General features: G+C 39.5%; 1 protein-coding gene across 1 annotated transcript in view; it reads left to right on the top strand.

Moving 5' to 3' along the window:
* Positions 1 to 8,202: 8,202 nt before the first annotated feature.
* Positions 8,203 to 16,364, top strand: part of LOC147538028 (uncharacterized) — a 199,868-nt gene continuing 191,706 nt past the window's right edge. The window contains exon 1 of the mRNA XM_086640417.1: positions 8,203 to 9,411. The gene's annotated coding sequence lies outside the window, so the exon portion shown is untranslated. The remainder of the gene's footprint in view (positions 9,412 to 16,364) is intronic.

Genomic DNA, 16,364 nt, shown 5'->3' with positions numbered 1-16,364 from the left:
CCTTATTCTCTGCCCTAATAGTGTTTATATAGAACCCTAATAAGAATCCACCTCCTTTTAGGTTTCCTAAAACACCCTTTAGAATAAGATTTAGGGAAATAGTCGAAAATAACAACTAGTTGATATTTTCTCAATTCCCTAAGGAGATGACGTCCAAACCCAGCCAAAATTGTCAGATTTAATGTTCATAACATAAGGAAACATCCCTCCAAAATCAGCCCAATCCGAGCCCTAAAAGTGCCCGAATCGGCCTAGACCCAAAACTCTTATTTCGGGCCTTTTTGCTATCTTTTGCCCAAATTCTATTTAGGCATGTGAGATATGTTTATGGGACATTCCCAATGTTATATCACACTCCCACTAGTCATATCATCCGATTAAATACCCATTCTTATGTGTAACCCGATGTAGGATCCGATCGAAGTTAGCCGCGAATTACTTCGTAATTCGACGATCGTAGTTGGTTTCTAGCTAAACGTTACGACCCCTAAATCAATCGGACGTGATGATCTTCTTCATCAATTGTCCTAGCCGACATATTGCTCGCATTGTCATCATGGTCGAAGGACATCTCCTTCAACTCCTTCAGACTCCCACTTGGACTTAGAACAAGTGCAATGCCTCGATTCCCGTGTCAATTTAGTATCCCATCTGATACGTCACGTCATTCAGACTTTCTTGATATCCGAGTATAACTGTAAAATACAAACGATTAACTCCTAATCCGTTTGAGCGTGGCCACGCATTTTCAGTTGCTACTCATCAAGTGGCCTTGAGACACTTTGTACCTAATGTGATTAGGTTGACACAATCCATTCTTGCGCTCCCACTTAACTTCATGTCTATCCTGTCCTTCCTAGTATCCGTCTTTATAACCTCCTTTTACGGCGCGGCGTTTGACGAAACCAAAGTCGGACATTCCTTTCATAAGATGAGTGGAGCACTCATGTTTTGAGGAATCTCTCCAATTGTCTTTATGAGAAGTATTGACGTTCATCACGAGTGATGTACTTCTCATTTGAGGGTTATCCAGTGTATAAACCTTTTACACACCCACGTAGTCGAATAGAATATACTATTCCTATAGCCCATGAAACTGCGCTATCCCATCGACTCCCGTGCTAGTCTTCGTGACTCATTGTTGTCCATGCAATGACCTGGACCAGGGATTTGATAATAAATATTCCAAGTTCACTTAATAGGGTTTCATTCATCAGATCACGTATCTGACAAACCTATTCGGAATGTTTTATCATCAATGGACTGTCGTTTAAACACTAAACCAAATTTAGACGACTTGTGAAATAACTCTATTATTTATGATAATGAGAGTTGTAAATCTGAGCCTCTTCCGTAAAACTCTTTTTACCCACTCAGTTTTACTTGTCGAGGTTTAAAATTATACCTCATGCCTTAGACTCGTGTATGACTCTCATACTTTGTCTTAGGTGACAGTTTAGTTTGACTACGGATGTAATCCGTTTAAACTTTGCTAATTATCAATTAATTTGAAGACCTTTATCTTCAACCTTGATAATTTCTAGTAACTTTTACTAGAGTTAAGGCTTTTAATTCTTTATGTAGTATTTGCAACAGTTCCCGGCTTAAAACACTTTTAGCCTACTTTCCTTCCATGTCTGGATGTTTGCTACGATGACATGTTCAACTTTTGTACTACTTCATCCTTTAGCCTTCTAGGATGTTTCTAAGTAGTGTTTCGGTTTTCAAATCCGAATTTGGATATTCAAATGCTAATCATATCCAATATGATTGACTTTATGTATTCGAACATAAATCTTTCTCTCATGCTTGTTTGCTACATCGGTGTCTTTCCAAACTCCGATTTAGCAACGCTCTTAGTCATGAGTTTTGGGTCGAAATTCTTTTAGACTTTCCGAGTCTTAGATTTTCTGTTTCGGATCTCAAGCATCTCAGCGTACTGAGTCTCTCCAATCCTATCATCCTTTTGATCTATGCTTATAGATCTTCAGATGCCCAAAATGGCATTTCATCCTTGTGTGTGGTCCTTTTATTGAGTCAGTGTGTTCACTGTTACACAACATCTTATGTCGTACTTAATCTTTTGTATGTACTCAGCATACGGACCCGGAAGGTTTGTTTCTCCCACTTACCTTCTTGAAACTCGTGATTCAAGATTTTCTTCATTCCTCAGGAATCAAACTTCTTTGATTGCCTTTGTGAATCGAAGATTCTAACTCTTGCGTGCTTTTAATCTGTCGATAGATTTCTGAAGCATGCCTATGGACATAACTTGATTGGAAGAATCTTATTCTTCTTGTCTAGTTTCGGGAAACATGAATGTTTCCATTCTTCTCAGTTTTCTACTTTGGAAAACCAATTTAGGTCTTCTGTTGACTTCAATTATTAAGCTTCATGTCTTGACGAGATATGGATTCCACGATGATTTTGGTATCTAGCCAAAATCTAGAGTCAGTTTCCGTTTCTGCGCAGGTCTTTTATGTCTTCAGAAATAACCTTTATTTTCTGAGTCTTTAAGATTTTATTTTGACCTTTCAGGGCTTTTGGACAACAATTTGGAATTTTCTCAACTACTTTGAGATATTCCTTTAGAGCCACTTTCACTCGCTTTGAGCGTTCTCATGCGAATGACAAGATCATATCTTTAACCTTTCCTTTTCCGAGGAGCCGCAGTTTGTTGCTCTTGGTCGAATTTAATCGTCTTGTACAAGTTTCATGATTGTTCTTCATGACCCTCCATGATTTTTCTCATGATCGAATTAAATCGACTTGTACTTTTCTCCCACTTATTCTTGTAATAATTAGTGTTTTTTTCCCAGACTACTAGGTGTGCTAATTACTAGAAGAATACTATCATGAGCAACAAACAATTTGTTCTCTTGATTGATTGTGGAAGAAGCCCAAATTTCTTTCAATAAGAAATTGCGTCAGATATTAGCTAGTTTTGTAACGCTTTTACAAGCTTAGCTGTTAGACGGACTTTGGTAAGTGTGAAAACAATCGTTTCTAGAATATATCCCAAAATATTCGGAAGACTGGCTTGAACCCATCATTGATCGAATCATGCATACCAGTGTTCGATTACTCCCACTGAATCCATCATCCCTCAGATGTGTTCTATGGAGCGAGTTGGGAAACGGTTTCTCAACTCCTTTGATGGTTATCAAGTGTTTGACTCAAGTTTTCACTATCTTGTCAAAGTGATTCTTTACTTCCGGTGTACTTTATTTGAACCTTTCAAACATTCCGACTGATACTTTATGATTTGTACGTTTCCATACTTCATGAAGTTTGTCGGAGTACGTATTGAAGTATCTCTTGTTAGCTTCTGCAAGTAAACTTATAGGTCTGCATAATACCGTATGAGTCCTAATAGGTTACCAGTCTTATGCCCTTTTGATAGGGTGACTTTGTCAATTAGTCCTCAAGACCTAATCGACAATGCTGAAGTTGATGAGTTTGAATCTCTTGATATCAGCCATTATCAATGTTAACCTTTAGTTAATTTACCACTGGTTTAAAACATCAGATGTTTCTAGAAGAACAAAATAATTATTATTAAGTTCTAAGCTAGATCAGTGTCTAAAAAAAGACTTTGATCCCTTTCAGCATCCCTAGCATTACTGCTTCTGCTCCCTCTTGGATCTTTACTTCTTTTAGTCAAGTATGTGATTTCCTTGAGCTTTACCGAGCCGCACATCTGATTTAAAATACCTGATGAAGGAATTTACGATACTTGTTTCTAACTTTGTTAACAAGGATACGGAACCGGAATTCATAATTCCATTCCCTTTGTCCTCCAGGTGCTAAAGGTAGTTTCCTTTTAAATGGTCTAACCATTATTTGGAAACATTTACAGTAACGAGGAATACTCTTCATCATGTACTCGGCAACTGCTTTTCTTTGATCAAATGTTTGTCTCACTTGACTAACCCTTTGCCCTTTTGAATCTCAAGAACTCTTTCTTAGATTCCTTCCATCGAATCTCAAGAACTGATTCTTAGATTCGATGTTCCTGTGTATTTTCTTAGTTGTTCATAACAATCTGAGTGACTCATCTAAGGTCTTTTCTATCTAGGTTCAATCGATATTGAATTGAGTGATAGATGAATTTTGTTGTCTTCGATTAGGATGACTTTCAGATTGCCATGGAGGTCTCGTGTCTCTCCATTTATGACTTCTGTAGGAACTATTTCCTCAGTTTGTCTCAATGGTCGTGCTAGCATCCATTACTCTTCCAAAGAGAATGTTATATGATGATGATGATTTCTCTCTTTCTTTTGTTCAAAGCGGAGCCCTTCTCTAGCCGAATGGAGATAAATGGTGGTCGGTTCTTTTCCAAAGAGATGATGATGACTATGGTCAGCCCCGAGATGTCTTCCCTATTTTCCTCCCTTTTATGGCCGAGCTCTTCTTGTGATGATGATGACTTCTCTCTTTCTTTTGTTCAAAGCCGAGCCATTCTCTAGTCGAATGGAGATAAATGGTGGTCGGTTCTTTTCCAAAGAGATGATGATGACTATGGTCAGCCCCGAGATGTCTTCCCTATTTTCCTCCCTTTTATGGCCGAGCTCTTCTTTTTCTCTCTCTCTCTCTCTAAACCTGCGTTTTATAAAAAATACTTTCTATTCTCTCTCTCTCGAAAATCTGATCCACCACTCAACAAATCGAATGCAACAGCTCACTTTCCATCTCTGTTTTCTTTCCTTCTCTTCACTCTCTTTCCTTTCTTTCTCTTTTCATTTGTTTCCAATTTTCTCTCTCTCTCTCTACGGTTTCTCTTACTAAAAAAAGATATAGACGAGAGAGATGAATAGAGAAAGAATTCTCCACTAATTTGGGCGCTTAATCGTTGGGCTGTTAATTGAGAAAGATCAAGTACATCGCAGGAGGATGAGGTGTTTTACGACGCAGTTTCAGATGGGTCCATGTGCTCGGGAGTGATCACAACCGTTCGTTCTGTCTAGCGCGACCGAGAAGAGCCCGGTATACACCCTTGTTCTCGAAATTGTCCCGTACCTTATCCGGACCATCAGATCTGCTCCACCGGTGCGCCACATGTCATTTGGCCGATCTGGTCAACAGACTTGGACCAAAACTTTGACCCAACCTATTTTCCAAATCCGGACTCCGATTTGACTTCCGCTTTTGCCGATAGATTCGTATTAGACTCTACTTTCACATGAGCACTAATATTGACCAGAATACCCTTGTCATTAAAATGACCAAAATGCCCCTCAAGTATGTCTTTATCACGATGTTTTCGCATCGAACTCCGTAAATGAGACCTGAGAAAGAAAATCAAACAAATCTTCAGAGTAACCGCTCGAACTGGACTAACTAACCCGAGTTAAGAGATTCAGATGGGACATTTTCATGTCTCATCAAACATCCCCAAACTTAGATTTTGCTAGTCCTCGAGCAAAACAGAAAAATAAAACTAAGCCCAGTTTACCACTTTCGTAAGGAATCACGGTTGCACTTAGCTCGTGCAACAAGCCGTTAAACCTCTAGGTTACCCTAGAGGACGAGGAGGACGAGTTTTGTCTCGTGAGGGTTTGCAGTGAATATACCCACAAAATTCAAAAATCTCAAAAATGCAAAAGGGTCTAAATATGATGTGGACTAAAACTGTTTATGCGGTAGATTTTCGAAAGTTAATGTGACGCCCCGTGTTCCGAATCACGATTTGCCCGGCAGTTTATAAAAGAAACTCGGTCTAATACTAACTCAAACCAGTTTCAAATATAAACCCAAGCCAAAACTCTCATTACGGGTTACAAATCAAGAACAAACACAGCGGAAAATCAAATATAGTTTAAACCTTTTGAAAATATGCTCGGAAAATATGTAACCCAAAATAGTTTTCATAAAGAGAAAAACAACTTGAATTCTTGTTTATGAATAGTTCACAGAAGAGACTGAATTTGGACAGAATCTCCTCTATAAATTGAACATATCAAACCTGAAAAACCTGTCAAACATTTATACATATCTCACAAACTTTTAAATATCAATAGCATCAAATAAAAAGTGATAATGTGCATACTATTTACATGTGTACAATCGCAAACGAGTGAGAGAACGATCCTAACTATTCTAGATGATACATATATAATATTAACGTTGTGATTATGTTGAAAATATAATAGAAATTATAATCTTACATAATGTGAGCCGTCGAAGTAAACTATGTCACTCCGGGTCACCAATACCTGCAACTGAACAACAACAAATAGGAATGAGATAACCCGAAGGTCAGCTCAGTAGGATACCTAGACATCCTACCCGCACCACACACATCAACATTTTAATACATTAATAGTTATAAGTGTTACATATATACAGATATATATACAGAGATATCAATATGCACACGAAGCAAAGCAATATAGCAAGATAATTCTTCTAGTTTACCAAGATCACGACTGAATACGCCCTCAGTCGGGGTCACCTACTATTCGGCTAGGAAGAACCGTTCGGCCTTTGTTAGTGCGTAGGCAGGTGGCGCCTTATCGAACGTTTGACTACTACAGTGTACACATGGATCCACGTAATACCCCGGTAAGAGCTTCCGTAACTCTCCCTTCGTCATCATCGCCCATCGGGCTGGCTTGTGATCTCAATACGCATCGAATAGTAAATCTCACCCAAACAATGATACGCTTAGAATATGTCATGACTTACCCAGACGACTATAAGAGCATCGTCGTGTAGCAGAGCCATATACCCACGACGATACAATTATCTCATCTTGAGGCGCGTCCTATCTCCGGCCAGATCTGACGCTTCCTCGCAAGGTAACTCATTGACCATTCGAAGAATACCCAAACATATGCATGAACCTATAATAGTATTAAATGATCTGATAGACTCCCAAAACTACAAGAACAGAGCCCTCCTAAAGGTCCCATCAACCAAAAGGAGAAGAGCGTTCTCATGTCTCAAGGTAGGGTATACCCTGTTTAAAGCCAAGCTTTTACAAGTGTCCACTTTCAGGGAATTAGTATTTTCTTATTAAGAAAACTCGGGTAAACACCCTCTTTCATTTCGGTGAAAACATTGTAAGTATCATTCACAACAGAATTCAAACCACACACACCAGTGGTTTAGCAGAATAAATAAACAAGCATGGCATTGGGTCAGTCCCCTAATCACTCCAAGGGTCGGAATACCCCAACTCCCATCCTCTCCGGACCCCATTCCGGGTAAACTAGAATGGTCGTTATCAAACGGCTGGCCACGCACCGAGTGTAACCCTTGACATAATTCATGGCTAATCCATAACATAAAATAAACAAGGGGACCAACCAATGCCCGTGGTAAAACAACCATTACACGTAACACAGATCAAGCGATTCCACCTCCATGTTATACACGCAGCTCAAGCGATTCCGCCACCACGTGTTTACAATTCACACTAAACGATCACACAGATCAAGCGATTCCGCCTCCATGTGATTATTTTTCAGAAAAACCAATTTGTTTTGAAAAGAGAAACATCCATAACATAGAGTACACCACATACATACATATCATACCATATCATATCATAAATTGAACTAGAAAACTATAAAAAGAAGAAAAATGACTATATATATATATATATAATGGTGAAACGGGGAATACCCGTGCTCCAAGTAAGATTCATAGGATACTACCTCTTCTTGCGCCTCTAATGGTGCTCTGATGTGACACGAAAATGTCACATTTGGAGAGCTTAACTAAGCCTAGTTAGTTCGTTTTGAGTGTTATAAATAATATTTTATGTGTTTTCCATGTTAGGTACCCATTTTGGAGTTTAGCATGTTATTTAGAATAAAACATCATTTCATGTGCCCAAAAGAAGAGAAAAGAATTTCAAGCAAATCAAATGACAAGTGGAGTCAAGGACGAGTCCGACGGTGAAAACCGAAGTTAATTCCGAGTTAGGACGGACAAGTTATCGAAGAAAGAAGCCAAAGGGCATTTTGGTCATTTTCAGAAAATTAGAGATTAGAGACATAATATGGAGGCACCTCTTGGTTTCTAAATGACAACCAAAGCCCAAACCCATGACAAAGAAGAAATAAGAAAGAAGAGAAGATAAGAGAAATGAAGATGATCTTGAAGGCACCCTCTTTAATTAAGCCCAAGGGCATTTTGGTAAAGTAACTTTTTGGATAGAGAAACAAAAGAGGCCAGCCATTCTATCATCTTCTGAATGAAGTTTCTAGGGTTTTGGGGAGTGTTCTTGGTGGGAGTTAGAGAGAGAGGCAAGAAGAGGAAGGGAAGAAGAGAAGGAAGGAAGAAAGGAGAAGAAGAAAGGAGTGAGAGAGGAGCTTGGCCGACCAAGCTATAGCTTGGCCGAGCTGCTGTTCGGCCAGAGCTACTGTTGGCCGGACAACAGCTTTCCGGCCAGCAGCTTGGCCGGAAACAAGCAAGCTTGGTCCGGCCAAAGCAACCCCCTTCAACCCCTTTCTTCTACCCTTCTATTCCTTTGTTTTCTTCAACTTTTCTTCATCTTTTCTTCATCTTTCCACCACCATTTCTTCTTGAATCTTCTTGTTTTCTTTTAGATCTAGGTTTCTAGAGTGAGAAAGGATTGAATCTAATAGTTTTGGGTTGATTTCACTTGGTTTTGATTCTAATTCTTAGAGAGAGAAAGCTTCATTTAAGCTTTCATGGAGTTACACTATTTTGGGGAAGAAGATGAAGTGGATATGGGGCAAACAAGATTTCAGCTAGGGGAGCTAATATTTCACTGCTAAGGGGACCCATATTTCTGCTATAGGGAGATCGGCTGCAACTACATGGTTTATCTTTCCATCGACCATAGCTTTTGCGATCAAATCGAAAGGGGGATTCTCAAACTCTAGCTATTTAATTCTCTTCTTTCATTTGCTTTAATGTGAAATAACTCCATGGTTAGCTAATTATTTGTTGTCGAGGCTAAAAGATGATGTATTTCGATTAAGCGATGATGTATGTATGTTTGAATGTTTGATAATAAATCGATGCTCTTTTTATTTCGATTATCGTTTCCATCGTATTTTCATGTGTTTTGTCATGCACCTCACATAATTAATAGATGAAGCGAAGTATTCGATATCGATAGTAGTCTAAGTCAAAATTTCATGTGTCTCGTCATGCACTTCACATAGTTAGGCGACTAGACAACACCTTCGATGACTCGGGTTTAACCGATTAGGACGTTTGTTTGACTAAGTATGATCAATGGATATACGTAGTGCTTATAGACATCTATCTTAGGAGTCGAGCTTAGGTTTTGTATCGACACATTCGATCAGACCGTACATAGTCGTAAGATCGCCTTTACGGATTCTTAGACCCTCAACACCTCTCTCACCCAACTCTCTTAGTCAATCTTATTCTCAACTCGCTCTCTCGCCCGTTTACTTATATTATTTAGTAGCTTAACTTGTTATCTTTCTTCGTTTCTTATTCGATCAAACCCCCATTTATGCTTGTTCTTTTTCGTTTTTGTCTAAGTTAGCTTTTAATATCTAGACCGAGGGATAAGACCGTTCGATATCCAAACTACCTCCTTATCCTTGGATCGATCCCGGCTTTGCCGGATTACTACTTGATACCTCCACTTGGGTGTGCAACCTTTTCGGGTGCATCAAAGCTGCTGTCCGGCCATGCTCCTGAATAAGTTCCACCCTCATCGAGTTCCCATTGTAGTACAAGAGTCCTACTGAAATATGAAAGGACAAAACGGTCATTTGACAGTCATATAACTGTCAAAAGTCCTCTTGCAGAGCAAAAATGCATAAAATGAATGAAACTATACTAGGAATGTCCTATCGGTACTATAGAGTCCAATGAGATGTTCCATCGAGCACTTGAAATATATACAAATTAACCAACCAACTTCCCATAAATTCTATTTTACATTTCCGAGTCTTCATAAGCTGACAAATCATATAATGGACCAAATACTATGAATCTTGAACTATCAAATCATAAAATGAACCTAATGTTACGAATCCATAACTCAACCTATCCATTTATGTTAAATACGGCAAGGTTCGGGTAACCATCTTCATTCCAATTCATTATAAAACTGATCCAAATATGAAATTCGAGCACTAAAATAATTCGGCAGCACCCCGTCTATATTTGGACAATCCGAAATAGTCCATAATCTCCTAAACATGTTTCTGAACACAAATCATTCGAAGAAATTGAATAATAATCGTCTAAATAGCTCCAAATTTCGATCCCAAATGAAATTAGTACAACTATACAGTTCTCGAAATAACCATCAAATAACCACCAAATACGGACGAAATTGAAAATTCTAAACGGATAGATATGTAGAACAAGTCAAATAAAATTACCTGAAACAAGTTTCATTGAATTCCGACCACCGTACGCCAAAAAATCGACGGACGAAAATCGAACCATCAACTCCATTAAAATCGCGCATCCTTTCTCACTCTCTGTTCCCAAACGCCTAAATAAAAGTATTGCCACTGACCCTCTCTATTGAACTGAGTTATGAAGGAAAAGTGAAAGTGGGTTTTGAATGGTAATAACAAGTGGGGTCCACATGAAATATAAAACCATTTTCCCCTCCAAAACGCGTCACACATGCACAGTCAGGCTTAAACTCGGTTGGAATGTTGGATTGCAAATAGGGTGCCACATGTCGCACTATAAAGTGGCCACAGAATTTAATTACTTTTCAGTCCATAATTTCTATATACCTCATAAATCAGTCCCTCTAATCTTATGGTCTGCTAATCCAGTCCCCATCGATTACTTTTTGACCCCCTAGTTAATCTTTTCTTTTCTTCTTCCTCCCACAACCAACCATGAAGAAACTATATTGTCCCTCTTAACTCGATACCGAAGAAAATTGCCGAATACGACTCGATATCCAAACCATGGCCGATAATTTCGTGTGACCAGTCAAAATTCATAATTTTTCGAGAACTATTCAATGAGCTATCTGAATCAATCAAAATACGTATCCAATACCAAACCCCAAAGAAACCACTGAATCCGCTCGGCGCTCTAACTCGTCCGATTCTCTGACTCAAGATTTGGGTGTTACAGTTAATAGAAATGAAATCCAAGTCAATCAAACCATACAAATGCTAAAAATCTTTTCACTAGTAATCAAGACTCGAAGTGCACGTGACCAGCCAATATGAGTATCATATCGGTTCAGAACAGACAAGACTTTGATTACCTTTTCAATACATTTCGCCTCGACTACTGCCTCCCGGTCACTCACTCAAAAATTTAAGTTACTCAGAAATGGTTCACTCATTGTGCGAGTATGAATATGAAGGAAAACTCGACACATAAAAAAGACGGACTAAAATTTTTGTGAATGACTGATCTCATAGGAAGGAAACAACCACTAATATGGGACGGGGAAGCTAACCAACTCTTCTCACCTGATCTACTTTCTAACAATGCTTCCTAGAGGTCGATAGACACTAATGATGATATGACTAGAACCACTGAGAATTCGACGTCTTCAAATCTTCAAGAACTACTTCAGGGAATAAACACTTAAACATAACTAAACAAACACTTCTTTTCTTTCTTTGATTTTTCTATTTCTTTTTTCTTTCTTTTTTTTTTTTTTTTTTTTTTTTTTTAATACGCTTCTGGTAATAAAACTCAAAATACACAACTTACTTTCTCAACAATTTCCTTGGGTATAATTTTCTCCACTTTGCTTCATGCCTTATTCTCAGGGTTCTAAATGATGGATGAGATCTATTTTCCTCTAGTTGACATTGCTTTCAAGTTTCTCAGACTACAAGAGAAGGGTTTACTTCCTGATGACATCCCTAGTGGTTGTAAAATTTGAACTCAAGAGATCAACTGAGCTCTAATGAATATTGCGAGGTTGAGCAGCTCTTCATTCTACTCGGAGTTATCACAGAAGAGATCACTCAAAACAAAAGGAAAGGCTCAGATTCTCACATAGGTTAAGTCTCCACTAACGATCGATTAAGTTCTCTCAGAAAAGTCAACTCTTTCCCTATCTAACACTCACATGGCTAGTGCACAACAACTCCAAGACTCGAAATTCGTGGAAAAACTTTCAGCAAAAGCATAGTACGACCAACTAGACTCTATAACTATTAACAAGCAAAAACAACTAGACTCGCCTTTTAAATCCACAAATTAAAAATTTTGAAACCTTTTGAATTTTTGAAATAAGGACTAAAAATTCAATCCCCTATCCCCAAACTTAAACCGAACATTGTCCTCAATGTTCTGAAGACTATGCAAATATAACAGGTGAAGGGAGAGATATTACCCGGTTCAGCGTCCTCTGCATGGGTTGCCTCCCAGAAAGCGCTAAGTTTAACGTCTTCAGCCAGACGAAACAGATGTTTCAACAAACTTTAAGAAACAGTTCCATAAATCAATAGGCGAAACATCTGAGGATCTACCCAAGACACGAAGTGATAAGTGAATGATAGTCTCACACTTTTATAAATATGCAGCAGTGCCTGTGAGACTACCGTGATCAGATAAGAATCCCCAAACTTAGACGACAAAAAGGTCGTTAAGTTTGGCCATGGACTAGAAAGGGTATAGTCCTCGTAGAAAAGAGGAGAAACCAAGTGAGGTATTGCACAAACTTCTAAACATGCTCCTGAGGGATACGATACAAGAGGATCTACAGGACTATCAAATACACCCACAGTTAAATAAGAGGTTTCTAAAACAGGTAAACGGAGTTCTTCCAAAGGAATCACTCGGTTACCAGACTCAAGCTCTACCAAAGTTGGTTCAGATAAACCCTCTATAATTTGTTTGATTATGATGTCATTAGTGTCCTTAAAGAACTCCAGGTCCTTGACTAAGTCAAGCGAGTCATCATTCTCATTTACTAGATTGAGCAGCCAAGATTCATCATCATCTTTTATGGTGGGTTCATAGCTCAGTGGTAGAGCATTTGACTCATACGATGGAAGTGGTGACTCTAAGGTTGGCAAAGTAATCGACTCAGACACTAACGAGGAGGTAGACTCTGACATGTTATCTATCTCATTAATACTATCCGCCTCATCTAAGCATAAAAGTGCCAATAGAGTTTCTAAAGGATCTCTCGACTGAGTTGTTGGTAATGCATCTTGAACTAATAATTCTACCAAGTTCAACCCACTGAACTCATCTATGTCATCAGGGTGAAGTCCCACATTAAAAATATTCATCTCCACCGTCATATTACCAAATGACAATCTCAAAAAACCACTTCTACAGTATATGACAGCATCTGATGTAGCTAAAAATGGTCGACCCAAAATGATAGGGATTTGACTCTGGGTATCATGAATTGGTTCAGTATCTAAGATGATGAAATCTACAGGAAAGATAAACTCGCCAACTTTTATCAAAACATCCTCTACTATGCCCCGTGGTCGTCTGACAGACCGATCTGCCAACTGAAGAACTACAGAAGTGGGTTTTATTTCTCCCAAACCTAATTGTAAGTACACAGAATAAGGAAGAAGGTTGACACTGGCACCTAGATCTAACAAAGCTCGTTCAATCTTATGGTTGCCTATAGTGCAAGGTAATGTAGGGCTTCCTGGATCTTTGTACTTAGGTGGGAGGTTTTGTTGGATAATAGAACTCACTTGTTGAGTCAAGAAGACCTTTTTATGCACATTCATCTTACGCTTTCTAGTACATAGGTCCTTAAGGAACTTAGCGTAAGCTGGGATCTGTTTAATTGCATCTAGTAATGGAATATTAATGTTGACTTGATTAAATATTTCCATTATCTCCTCGAACTGAGACTTCTTCTTTGGCTCTACGAGACGCTGAGGATACGGGGCTCCAGGAATGTAAGGCTCAGGCACTACAGGTGGTTCCTTAGACTCAGGAGCCTTCTCAGGCTCTTTACTAGGGACAATAGTTGGTAAGGTGGGTTGTTCAGAGTTTAGTTCACTATCTTCGGGAACTCCTACCTTATTGTCAATTACCCTACCACTTCTAAGGGTGGTTACTGCATTGGCCTGGTCCATCGACTGTTTACCCTTCGGGTTTGGTTCTGGTTGACTAGGAAACATACCCTGTCCTCTCTGCCTAAGGGCTTCTCTAAGTTGACCTACCTCGGTTCTTAAACTAGTTACAGCCTGGTTGGTCTCTTGTACAGTCTGGTTGGTCTGTTGTATAGCCTGGGCGGTCTGTTGTGCAAACTCTATATGGGTTTTAGCTAGTTGCTTCATGGTTTCCGCTAAAGACTCATTGTTTTGAGAAGGATATTGGGTACTAGATTGATCCTGGTTTTGAGCAAAAGGATTCCTAGGAGCATTAAACCCAGGAGGGTTCATGGAACTACTAACCTGACCGTGATTTTGACCCTTGGACCAAGAAAAATTGAGGTGATTTCTCCAACCCGGATTATAAGTGTTCGAATAAGGATCATATTTCTGACGGTTATCTTGCCTAGAGTTTAGATAAAAAGCATTAGCTTGCTCTTTTTCTTCAGAAACAAAGAATAGGGTGAAGGGGATCGTACTAGGGTATCTCATACACCTAATTGTCTAGTGTTGATAGCGGAAACTCAAACATCATATGTTTAACACTAGTTACATGAACATACCAATGAACTAGATTGGAAAGATGATTACCTCTTAATCGCTTTCCCACGAACTATTCCGACCAGTATTCGGAAGATAAGAGCTCCAAGTGTAGCTCCTCTACTTGAGACACCGAGTAATGACTTGAACTCCCTCCTTTCAGTCAGCTAGGACCTTCTTGAAGGTTGAGATGAAGAACTCCTTCTTCTTGACTAGATACTTGAGAAAACTCCTTTTCTCTCTCTCTCTCTGAGATGTATATTCTGAAACTCTTTCAAACACTCAGAAAAGATCACACAAACTTCTCTCTCTCTTTAGGTTGTATAATTAGGTATATATAGAAATCCCTAGAAGAGTTATTAGACTCAAGCTAGGATTCCATAAACCTAATTATTAGGCAACACCCAAAATACCCTCCTTTGGGTCACTTAAAGTGGCCGGCCAACATAGCCCTTTATGGGCTTCCTTGGCCGGCCCACTTAGGGCCTAGCCGGCCATCACATGGCCGGCCCTATTGCCTAGGTCGGCCATCACATGGCCGGCCTTCCTAAAGCCTTTCCGGGCCTCCCTTTTGGGCCCGGACATGTTTGTCTCTTCGGACTTCTCCGAATCTTTTCAGGACTTACCAATAATGGATCCAATCACTACTCTGTTGTGTAACCCTTGTAGGATCCGGTCTATGTTAGCCGCGAATCAACTCTTGATTCGACGATCGTAGTTGGCTTCTAGCTAAGCATTACGACCCCTAATTGGACCAGACTAATGATCTTCCGAGTAAGGTCATTAAGATCCTATTAGCCAAATTGTACGCATTGCATCCTTGGTCGAAGGAAACTCCTTCGGAAGGATACCATTCCTTCAGACTTCAGGCATTATATCCTTCATAGGGTACACTTATTCCCTGTATGAGATGGGTCTCCACAGACGGAGCACGGATAAGAGATGGATTCATTTCCAACACTCATGACCTGAGTGAGATCCTCCCTAACTGCTTTAGGCTGACCAAGTTCTAGCGCTTCTATCCTTCTCGTCATAGCGGCGAGTTTAAGTTCGGACTCATCAATTCTGTAGATGCCGCCTTTATTCGGAGTAGGGTTTGCCCTAGTAGGAGGTCCTCTAGAAGTTTCTCATTGGTGGGATTTCTCAGCTAGATCTTCTAGAAACGTCATGGAGTCATCAACGGATTTATAAGTAAATCCGCCACCACAGAATGACTCTACCATGGATGTAGTGGGATAGTCTAGTCCGTCATAGAGAAATTGGACTAGTCTGCTCTTTTCATAACCATGGTGTGGACACTGTAGTTCCAGTTCTTTAAATCTCTCAAGATATTTGTAGAGAGACTCTCCTTCTTGTTGCACAAAATTATTAAGACTTTGCCTTAAAGCGGTGGTTTTGTGCTTGGGAAAGAATTTCAGAAGAAATAAACTGGTTAATTCTTCCCATGTGGTGATGGAATGAGGTTGTAAGGCATACAACCAAGATTTTGCTTTCTCTCTCAAAGAGAAAGGGAACAACCTAAGCCTCACTATTTCATCAGACATATTGGGGAATCTTATAGTCCCACAGATTTCTTCAAAATCCCTAACATGGTGGTAGGGATTCTCGTTCTCAACTCCACGAAAGAGTGGGAGCATTTGGATAATGCTCGGCTTTAACTCGAAGTGAGCCGTGGAGTGGGGTAACTGTATGCATGATGGTTGACATGTTCTAGTAGGGTTCATGTAATCCCTGAGTGTCATAGGTGGATTTCCATCCCTGGCTTGGTTTACATTTTCGCCCATAGTGTCACTC

This window comes from Eschscholzia californica, unplaced genomic scaffold, assembly GCF_041429995.1.
Source record: "Eschscholzia californica isolate CP2 unplaced genomic scaffold, dmEscCali1.0.p SCAF_5, whole genome shotgun sequence".
In the NCBI taxonomy this organism is placed as follows: domain Eukaryota; kingdom Viridiplantae; phylum Streptophyta; class Magnoliopsida; order Ranunculales; family Papaveraceae; genus Eschscholzia; species Eschscholzia californica.
Note: the sequence above shows the minus strand (reverse complement) of the source record. Positions and strands in the feature narration are given on the sequence as shown.